General features: G+C 37.2%; 1 pseudogene; it reads left to right on the top strand.

Annotated features, from left to right (window-relative positions):
- Positions 1-10768: 10768 nt before the first annotated feature.
- LOC102414418 overlaps positions 10769-11719 on the top strand; it is a 112530-nt pseudogene continuing 111579 nt past the window's right edge.

Raw genomic sequence — 11719 nt, 5'->3', positions numbered from 1 at the left:
AGCAAAGCTCAGCCGCTGTTCCTTACCTTGGATGAGGGGTATCTCCTCACTGCCTCCCTTCCTGACCTTCAACATGGGATAGCTCCTCTAGGCCCTCCTGCACCCGAACAGCCACCACTTCTCAAAAATACATTAATTAGTGCCATTCCCTTCAGGCTCCTTTATGTGAGAGAGAAGAAAGGAATGGCCACCAATACAGCTAGTTTAGTCATTGGAAAATTAGATTTGCACCTCCTCTTTATAATCTCCACAGCATCTGTTATAAACTTGGCTTAGATGCCCAAAAGCTTAACTGAATTTGAGTTAGCATTGTAACGTCTTCATTTGTCAAACTAATGGACCACCAGTTTAGCAATCAGGAGATGGCCTGAGGGAAGAAGTGCCCAGAAGAAACAAGTTTTCTTTAGGGGTAAGGCATGGAAATTCTGAAACAAGAAGACAATTCTGGTTTTGGAAGAACACCAGAGTAATGGCGCCTGAGAAGTTGGTAGTAAGTTGACTTTTCTACATGGGAGGAAAGCACCATGGCAGCAGTAGACCCCACAATGAGTTCATTTTTATTGTGGACCATGTCTAATACCTAATTTGATAGGAACTGTTTATTCTGCTTCTCAAAGATATCTTCAATAACCCCTCCCACTTGCTTAATCCACACTCATCTAAATCTCTTTAGAGCCAGTTACATGATTGCATAACAGAAGGAGCTGAACAATTACACTTAGGCTTTCTTTCAGGAAATTTGAAAATATATATGTGATAAAAACATTTTCCTTGTCCAATAACCCTTTCATGATCTAGAATGCTGGACTTTGAAGTTTTAATCTTGAGCAGTCTCAGAATCATTTTCCTTTGGAAAGTCCTAGTTTTGCTTTCAGAATTTCTGCTTTCTACTTTATATAATAAGGAAACATAACTCCCAATTATGATAAGAATATATGTCATACTCTGTAAATGATTTGCAAATTTAATCTTGAGTCAAAACACAGTCTAGCATGGGAGGCACAATGATATCTAATCAATGAAAAATGATTAATTTTATGTGTATATATATATGTTATACATATACATATATATGTATGTGTGTGTGTGTGCGTGTATATATATATATATATGTTAGTTACTGAAGGCAAAAGAAGGTGACTTCAAAGAATGAGAAAATCAGATAACATTACCAACTCAGTGAACAGGAATTTGAGCAAACTGGGAGATAGTGGAGGACATAGGAACTTGGCATGTTAGGGCTCATGAGGTTGCAAAGAGTCAGACACAACTTAGCAACTGAACAACAACAACATGTTAGTGATAAGTTTTTAAGTGAGTAGATTAAAAGTAAACTCCGGCAGAGGTTTCAGGGAGAACTCAGGGTTCTTTCCATCTCATTTGTTCCAACCACAGCCCCATACATTTCACTGACTATTGAGATCTATAGACTACAGTGAAAAGTGAAGTGAAAGTTAGTCATTCAGTAATGTCTGACTCTGTGATCCCATGACTGTAGCCTGCCTGGTTCCTCTGTCCATGGAATTCTCCAGGGAGTCCTGGAGTGGGTTGCCACTTTTTTCTCCAAAGGATCTTCCATATCCAGAGATAGAACCTGAGTTTCCTGCTTTGTAGGCAGATTCTTTACCAACTGAGCCACTAGGGAAGACCATAGTTTACAGGTCTTCTCTCAATGGTGACATTATACCTGGAAACAATAATCTTGAATCTTCATCTATTTAACTTCAGCCGTGTTCTTTGGAAGGAATGATGCTAAAGCTGAAACTCCAGTACTTTGGCCACCTCATGAGAATAATTGACTCATTGGAAAAGACTCTGATGCTGGGAGGGATTGGGGACAGGAGGAAAAGGGGACAACAGAGGATGAGATGGCTGGATGGCATCACCGACTCGATGGAGGTGAGTCTGAGTGAACTCCGGGAGTTGGTGATGGACAGGGAGGCCTGGGCGTGCTGCAATTCATGGGGTCGCAAAGAGTTGGACACGACTGAGTGACTAAACTGAACTGAACTGAACTGATATACTTAACTGAAACATTTGTTATATTTCAAAGGGCTATCTAAAGTACCGGTCAACCTTTCACTATTTCATATACTCAGGATAAATGATGTACTTAGTCTTCTTCTCAGGGTCATTCAACTATCTGAGTATGCTCTAGGACAGACCTCTCAACCAGTATATGTGGCACACTGAAAGAGTTCTGTGGATTTGAGGTCAGTGGTAAATAATCCTCCTGCAATGCAGGAGACACAGGAGATGAGTTCAATCCTTGGGTCAGGAAGATCCCCTAGAGGAGGAAATGGTAATCCACTCTAGTATCTCTGCCTGAGAAATCACATGGACAGAGGAATCTGGAGGGCTACAGTCAATAGGACTGCAAAGGGTTGGGCACGACTGAGCCCACATGCACAAGCAAAAATGTACAGTTCAACCTGGGACCTATTCAGAAAGAAAAGAGTGTTAAAAATATTGACTTTTATCACTTTTGAAACATAGACTGATACAATGTTTTGTTTTATTGAATATAGATTTTCAAAATAATTTTTTTTTAATTTGTTCTATGCATATTAAGGGCTTCCCTTGTGGCTCAGCTGGTAAAGAAACTGCCTGCCATGTAGGAGACCCCAGTTCAATTCCTGAATTGGGAAGATCCACTGGAGAAGGGAAAGGCTACTCACTCCAGTATTCTGGCCTGGAGAATTCCATAGACTGTATAGTCCATGGGGTCAAAAAGATTCGGACATGACTGAGCCACTTTCACTTTCATGCATATTAAAGCAAGGAAATATTTTTGCACTGATGGTTGGGACACTAAAAATAATGATTCTAGGTACACATTCATGTATTTTGGTCAATTACTAGTTCATATATATTTTAATAACATTTACTCATATTTCACTAAAAATTCATTTTTCTAAAATTTATTTTATCAGTATTTTATTTTTATTTACCTACAATATTTATTACATTAACATATTTCTTATATATATAAATGTGTATATATACACAATTTCTTTCATTATATATAATATTTTTATTTGAAAAACAAAACACTAAATATTCCTCTAACCAGTTCTGATTTATCTTGTAAGCTTAGATCAAAATCTGCTGAGACCATTTTTAATCATAATTTTTCCATGTGTGAATATTTCAGCCTGGGTAGCTTTCATCTTTCCTGAAGATTTTGAGAATTCTTTCATACAATTTATGTTGTTTCTCCATTCTCTTCATTAGTGTCCTAAAGGCTGTCTCAGGTCTATGCATTTAATCTATCTACCTGCCAGATCACAAAATCCTGTGATTAGTGTCTCTTTGTTCCCTCCAAGCTTGCTGGTCTAAGTCCTTTTATTTTTAAAGTAATCCCTTTAGTATACTTTTCATGATGTTTTGGGAGAAGCAAAACTCTCAGTGACAACAATAAATGGAGAGGTTTAAATCAGTATGAACTTCCAGATGTTCAGGCTGGTTTTAGAAAAGGCAGAGGAACCAGAGATCAAATTCACAACATCCGCTGGATCATCAAAAAAGCAAGATAGTTCCAGAAAAACATCTATTTCTGCTTTATTGACTATGCCAAAGCCTTTGACTGTGTGGATCACAATAAACTGTGGAAAATTCTTCAAGAGATGGGAATACCAGACCACCTGACCTGCCTCTTGAGAAGCATATATGCAGGTCAGGAAGCAACAGTTAGAACTGGACATGGAACAACAGACTGGTTCCAAATAGGAAAAGGAGTATGTCAAGGCTGTATACTGTCACCATGCTTATGAAAAACACTGGGCTGGAAGAAGCACAAGCTGGAATCAAGATTGCTGGGGGAAATACCAATAATCTCAGACATGCAGATGACACCATGCTTATGGCAGAAAGTGAAGAGGAACTAAAAAGCCTCTTGATGACGGTGAAAGAGGAGAGTGAAAAAGTTGGCTTAAGGCTCAACATTCAGAAAACGAAGATCATGGCATCTGGTCCCATCACTTCATGGCAAATAGATGGGGAAACAGTGTCAGACTTTATTTTGGGGGGCTCCAAAATCACTGCAGATGGTGACTGCAGCCATGAAATTAAAAGATGCTTACTTCTTGGAAGGAAAGTTATGACCAACCTAGATAGCATATTCAAAAGCAGAGACATTACTTTGCCAACAAAGGTCCGTCTAGACAAGGCTATGGTTTTTCCATTAGTCATGTATGGATGTGAGAGTTGGACTGTGAAGAAAGCTGAGCACTGAAGAATTGATGCTTTTGAACTGTGGTGTTGGAGAAGACTCTTGAGAGTCCCTTGGACTGCAAGGAGATCCAACCAGTCCATTCTGAAGGAGATCAGCCCTGGGATTTCTTTGGAAGGAAAGATGCTAAAGCTGAAATTCCAGTACTTTGGCCACCTCATGTGAAGAGTTGACTCATTGGAAAAGACTCTGATGCTGGGAGGGATTGGGAGCAGGAGGAAAAGGGGACAACAGAGGATGAGATGGCTGGATGGCATCACCGACTCAATGGATGTGAGTTTGAGTGAACTCCGGGAGTTGGTGATGGACAGGGAGGCCTGGTGTGCTGCGATTCATGGGGTCTCAAAGAGTCGGACACAACTGAGGGACTGAACTGAACTGAACTGAAATCAGTATAAATGTGCTCACTAATTTTAGTGTTTAAAAAAAGCAAAACTATTCATTCTAGTTGCTAAAAACAATTATGTGATATAGTTTCCATCTAGGAAATAAAAATAAATAAATAAACTTATTTTCTCTTATCCCTAGAAAAAGTCTAGATTGTGGGTTCAATCCCTGGGTCAGGAAGATTTCCTGAAGGGGTATATGGCAACCCTATCCATATTCTTGCCAGGAGAATCCCATGGACAGAGGAGCCTGGCAGGCTATGGTCCATTGGGCAGCAAAGAGTTGGACACGGCTGAGGCGACACCATGACCATACATTCCAGGCTTAAGATATATATTTTCTTTTGTTTGATAAAAATTAAAATCACATTGAAAATCACAGGAGAAAAATAAAATAGTGCCAACTTCATAATTTTATGAATTTTTTTCTTTTTGGAAACTTTAAGCTGTTTAAGCTAATTTAAGCATTTTTTTTTTAAAGGGAAGAAGTGGCAATATAACTGGCACAAATGCCTCAGCATTAAAACCAAAGCGAACAAAACAGAAAAAATTTTGAGTCTTATTTATAAGCCTCAAAGTGTACATGCCTATGCATAAAGCCTTGCTTTAGAGATTTGCTGTAGATTTCATGATATAAGTCTATAAGAATATAAAAATCATCCTTTATTAGCCTTGAAACCATTGGCAAATCATGAACTACTAGTACATTTTGTTTCTCTCATTACAGTGAAAATAACAGTACATCTGAATTATTTTAATATAAAGACTGTCTTTGTTTGTATATATTAAATTCTCTCAAGATTGCTCTTTTAGCATTCAACTTTAATAGTCCAGCTTTTCTTTCTGTAGATTTCAGGTTTTTAAGCTTCCATTTCCATTTCAATAAACTAACCAATCAACCAACAAAAATGGCAAAAATTCTCTTTTAAAATAAAGCTGTTAATGCCACAGGTATATATTAGCCTGGGGCATGGCAATTTATTTAATTAATCACCAATTAAATAATTGGTGTCAGACATATCTTGAATAGCTATGAACTGATCTACTCTCTGTCAAATAAGTCCCCCAAAAGATAGTAAATCACCTTTTTCATTTTGAATTGATGGCCAACTCAGTAGTCACATGATTAAATTTATGTTTAGAAGCAGAATTTGGTCTTATTTCCTGACTTGAAAAAAAAAATTAATAATGGTGAAAAATATATGAATTGGCATCATGTAAAGGCAGTTTTAAGCAATATCAATTTCAGTTTAATGCCTCGGTCTCCCAAATTTTAATCTAGGTAAAGCTATGTATGTTTAATTTTAATTGGTTGAGTATTCTTTTTTTTTTTTTTTTTATACATGTGTTCCCCATCCTGAACCCTCCTCCCTCCTCCCTCCCCATTCCATCCCTCTGGGTCTGAGTATTCTTAACATTAAAAATGAATTGCAATTAGTTTTTATTTCAATTCTTCCCAAAATTAAGAGTGGATACTTAACATACAGGTAAATGTGCAGACAGATACTTTAATATAAAAATCTTTTATGATTTTTTAGCCTAAAATTTAGCAGTAAGTGCAAGCCATTTTAAAGTTAACATCACTACATAGTAATATGGAGATAAATAATAGGATGCCTTGAAGAGAATCAAACACGTTTAAGATTGCAAATGGTTCAGTTGTCTAACACATACCATCTCACTCGAGTGTTTCTAGTCTAAAGCTGGAGTGTCATACATGTGGAGTTTATCATTTTAAAAATAACTGAGATTCTTAAACATTAATATATTTACATTATCTTTCATAGTTACTCTTTTGGTCAATAAAATAACTAATGAATTGATTGTCTGTAAAGTTAAGGCTTTTGTTGTTCAATTCCTGATTCTAATGATTTCCCAAGCAGCTTTTAGAACTGCCTAACAAATTATATTACCCAACTGGTATGCTAACAGATTTAACCTCCATCCAGTAGTTTCCTTTCTATTGCATATTCAGTAAGCAACATGGATCTAACTGATCAGAAATGGTCTTATAGCTCAGTTAAGCATGTTTGATTGTCACATTTTTTTACAGTAATTTTACCCTGAATCCAAGTCTGTTAGACTAACAACATACCAACTGACTGAGTTGAATAGTTCAAACAGGAATAATATTCTAGTCAACATCAACAGATAAATATATAAATGTTATGAGTGTTTGTGGACTCCCAAATTCATGTGTTGAATACTAACCCTTAAGGTGATGTAGTACAAGGTGGGGGGCTTTGGGAGGTGGATAGGTCATAAGGGGGGAGCCTTCCTGAGTAGATTAGTGCTCCTAAAAAAGAGTCTTAAGAGAGATCTCTCACTTCCTTCCACCACTCAAAGACAGTGAGAAGTTGGTAGTCTATAACTACATCTTTGTTTTAGCAAAATGCTTCTCAGATAGCTCAGTTGGTAAAGAATCTGCCTACAATGCAGGAGACCCCAGTTTGATTCCAGGGTTGGGAAGATCCACTGGAGAAAGGATAGTCTACCCACTCCAATATTCTTGGGCTTCCCTGTGGTTCAGCTGGTAAAGGATCCACCTGCAATGCAGGAGACCTGGGCTCAATCCCTGGGTTGGGAAGATCTCCTGGAGAAGGGAAAGGCTACGCACTCAAGTATTCTGGCCTGGAGAATTCCATGAACTGTATAGTCCATGGGGTCACAAAGACTTGGACATGACTGAGTGACTTTCACTTTCACAACCAGGACAGACCTTCAATAAGACCCTGACACCCTGCTGGCATGTTAGCACCCTGTTCTTAGATTTCCAGACTTGAGAAATTTGAGAAGTAAAATTTTAGTGTGTGTAAGTCACCAAGGATATGATATTTTGGTAAAGCAGCCTGGGTGGGCTAAGAAAATACATAATAAATTCAATAATATTATATTTGGAAAATAAACAGAGATATACAAAACAAGAATTCAAAGTAAATATTTTAGAAATATTATAACAATGATTTGAGACGAAAGAGACTTATAGATGATAGAAATTAATTCAAAATGGTTCAAGTCATTCTTTAGCGATTTTTTATCTACTATGCATGATTGCTAGTTTTTTGTTTTCACTTGTATATTTTCTTAAAAGTCATTCAATGCTTACTGAAAATTTAAAGTACCTGGGGATAACCTGCTTTTTTGTACAAGTATTCATTTTGCATTTTGGCATTTTATACCATCTATTTAAAGAGTAGGCCAGCTAAAAATATTTTTTTTATTTCAGACATACCAATGATACTAAATTCTTAGTTACTGAGTTCTAACATCAACCAGTCCATCCTAAAGAAGATCAGTGCTGAGCCTTCATTGGAAGGACTGATGCTGAAGCTGAAACTCCAATACTTTGGCCATCCCATGTGAAGAGTTGACTCATTGGAAAAGACCCTGATGCTGGGAAAGACTGAGGGCAGAAGGAGAGGAGACAACAGAGAATGAGATGTCTGGATGTCATCAACACCTCGATGGACATGAGTTTGAGTGAACTCCGGGAGTTGGTGATGGACAGGGAGGCCTGGCGTGCTGCGATTCATGGGGTCGCAAAGAGTTGGACATGACTGAGCAACTGAATTGAACTGAACTGAACATCTACCTAGATTCATTTTATCAATATAAATATTGGCAAGTCAATATCAAAGTTATTCAGTGTTGTGTTTTAACTAGTGATTTTTCTACCACATTGAAATCTCTTCTGGGTTTCAGGGTTAAAATCTCTACTCATACATATCTACCTACATTTATTTTCTATCATTCTTTGAGATAAGCAAAGCATAAGTTGTTTGGTTGAGGCATGTTCTAAACATAGTCTCTTTACTGAGACAATTTTTTCCAAATCTTACCACTGTTCTCCTACTTAGATTATTTCAGTGCTAATGGATCTTGTTTTCTTCCACATCTCCATGTTATGAGGGAATATTTCTTTTATGTATGTATGTATGGTGGCTCAGACAGTAAAGTGTCTGCCTACAATGTGGGAGACCCAGATTTGATCCCTGGGTCAGGAAGATCCTCTGGAGAAGGAAATGGCAACTCACTCCAGTATTCTTGCCTGGAAAATCTCATGGATGGAGCCTGGTAGGCTACAGTCCATGGGATTGCAAAGAGTCGGACATGACTGAGTCACTTCACTTCACTTCATGCATATCTCCAATATATAAAAGGAGCTCGTCAAGGCTGTATATTGTCACCCTGCATATTTAACTTATATGCAGAGTACATCATGAGAAATGCTGGGCTGGATGAAGCCCAAGCTGGAATCAAGATTGCTGGGAGAAATATCAGTAACCTCAGATATGCAGATGACACCACCCTTATGGCAAAAGTGAAAAAAAAACTGAAGAGCATCTTGATAAAAGTGAAAGAGGAGAGTGAAAAGTTGGCTTAAAACTCAACATTCAGAAAACTAAGATCATGGCATCTGGTCCCATCACTTCATGGCAAATAGATGGAGAAACAGTGGAAACAGTGGCTAACTTTATATTTTTGGGCTCCAAAATCACTGCAGATGGTGATTGCAGTCATGAAATTAAAAGAAACTTACTCCTTGGAAAAAAAGTTATATCCAGCCTAGACAGCATATTAAAAAGCAGAGACATTACTCTGCCAACAAATGTCTGTCTACTATGGTTTTTCTAGTAGTCATGTATGGATGTGATGGTTGGACTATAATGAAAGCTGAGCAGCAAAGAATTGATGCTTTTGAACTGTGGTGTTGGAGAAGACTCTTGAGAGTCCCTTGGAGTGCAAGGAGATCCAACCGGTCTATCCTAAAGGAGATCAGTCCTAAGTGTTCATTGGGAGGATTGATATTGAAACTGAAACTCCAATACTTTGGCCACCTGATGGGAAGAGCTGACTCATTTGAAAAGACCCTGATGCTGGGAAAGATTGAAGGCGGGAGGAGAAGGGGACAACAGAGGATGAGATGGTTAGATAGCATCATCGACTCAATGGACATGAGTTTGGGTAAACTCTGGGAGTTGGTAATGGACAGGGAGGCCTGGTGTGCTGCAGTTCATGGGATCGCAAAGAGTCAGACATGACCGAGCAACTGAACTGAACTGAACTGATGCGTATCTCCTTAGCTACTGCTACATAATTAAGGGTGCTCCAAAAAAGAAGGGTTCATACATACATATATAAGCACACAGTCGTGTCTGACTCTGACACTCCATGGACTGTAGCCACCAGGCTCCTCTTGCCATTCAGGCAAGAATGCTACACTGGGTTGCTAATTCCTCCTCCAAGGGATCTTCCCAAACTGTGAATCAAACCTAAGTCTCTTGCATTGGCAGGTGGATTTTTTTCCACTGAGACATCTGGGAAGCCCAATACACTTTATAAATCATGTCAAATAGAACTGATTGCTATAAGTTAGATAGCTTACATGCATAATAACATTTAATTTTTTTTTTACCCAATTGAATAGAATTACTAAAGAAGAAACTCAGAAAAGATATATACTCCAGATTTCTATGCAAATGTGTTTTATATAAACAATAAGAATATTCTGTTCAACAAACATTTATCAACTACATTATGTGCTTAGAAGCTTATAGATTAAACAGATTTTATATCCTTTTTTTTTTTTTTTTTGATTAAGCAAGTCTAATGGCTTGTTTCAATTTCAGGGAAAACAGAATTCAATATATAAGGGCTACAGTAGAGAGCACATGTACCTAATTTTATCTCATGGATAATTGAATGTATTTTAGAGGATTGAGGTCCTACATTTGTTTTAAAACAATGAGTAGAAATAACCAATTGTAAAAAATTAAATAACATAAAATCTGAAACCAGACTGCCTAGATTTATATTCCACTCCCAAATGACTAGGTAGGTTAAATAGAATAAATGTGCCTAAGTTCCTTTATGTATAAAATGAGATATAATAGTACATCTCTGATAGTATTTTTGTTAGATTTAAATGCATTTATATATGCATGTTTCTTACAACGAGTCTTGTTTTAGAGGAAATAAGTCTATAGAATTGATTACTATTATTATTATCATTATTACTATTATTACTCTAGACATGACAAGCACTAAACACACAGTGCACAAATACCCATAATAAACATTTAAGTGAAGTCAAGGAGACAAAAACAGTGAGGTATGTGTATGGAAACACAAGAAATTTGATGAACGGGGCATGGAGAGGTAAGTGGGGTTAAGAAGAGGGAGTATAGGACCAAATCACAGAATGTATTAAAAGTTATGCCTAAAAACTTCACCTTTGTAATAAGAACCATGGCAAGCTCTCAAACTCTGATGGTGGCAGGTTTGTTTTTATATACTGCTCCAAGAGGAGAAAATTGATTTTTGTGTAGCAGAAACAGGAGTACCTAGGGAATTACTGTGATGGTTCAGATGAGCAGTGGGAGGACTTAGATTAATACAATAGTCTTCAATATAAATAAAGTAAGGGACAAGCACATTTTAGAAACAGAAACACACGTGTTTGTGATTTGATGGTTGTAAAGAAGAGAATTGAAAATTCCTTTAAGCTTTTAGTAACACTGAAGTCAATTATGTTTTTTTAAAAAAAGAATACAAAGTGTACAAAATAAACAGATTCAGTTTAACACATGATGGATGGGTGGGCTTGAGATGCATGCCTGGCAAGAAGGAGGATGTCCAATACAAAATAATATCCAGTACTCTCGAGCTGTGTTTGCTTTTAGCCATCCATAGGGCTCTAGAGTTTTGTTTCATAATTTCTTAAACTTGTAAGTGTAGAATATGGCCTGCCACACAAGAAATTGCTCAGACAGTAGAAATTCAATTGTAATTTTTTTTTCAGTTATTGTTAATGTGGTTGGTCTCAAACTTTAGTTTATATCATGAAGACCCTTGATTTTTAATGAAAATAAACTGAAAATATGCAAGCACTGCTTCAGAATAAACATTTTTGTTAGATATTTCCGTGAACTTTTAGAAAATCTGTGTTTACTCAATTTGGGGACAGATGAAACACAGAAACAAAGGAATTATCTGAGCTTGCTCCTAGAAGAATTCTTTCTCCAACTGAAAATTCCTCTAACTCCCCATTGCAATTTAGTAAAATAAACATCCACCTCTTCTCATACTAAGCACTTTTAAA

This window comes from Bubalus bubalis, chromosome 7 (assembly GCF_019923935.1).
Source record: "Bubalus bubalis isolate 160015118507 breed Murrah chromosome 7, NDDB_SH_1, whole genome shotgun sequence".
Classification (NCBI taxonomy): domain Eukaryota; kingdom Metazoa; phylum Chordata; class Mammalia; order Artiodactyla; family Bovidae; genus Bubalus; species Bubalus bubalis.
Note: the sequence above shows the minus strand (reverse complement) of the source record. Positions and strands in the feature narration are given on the sequence as shown.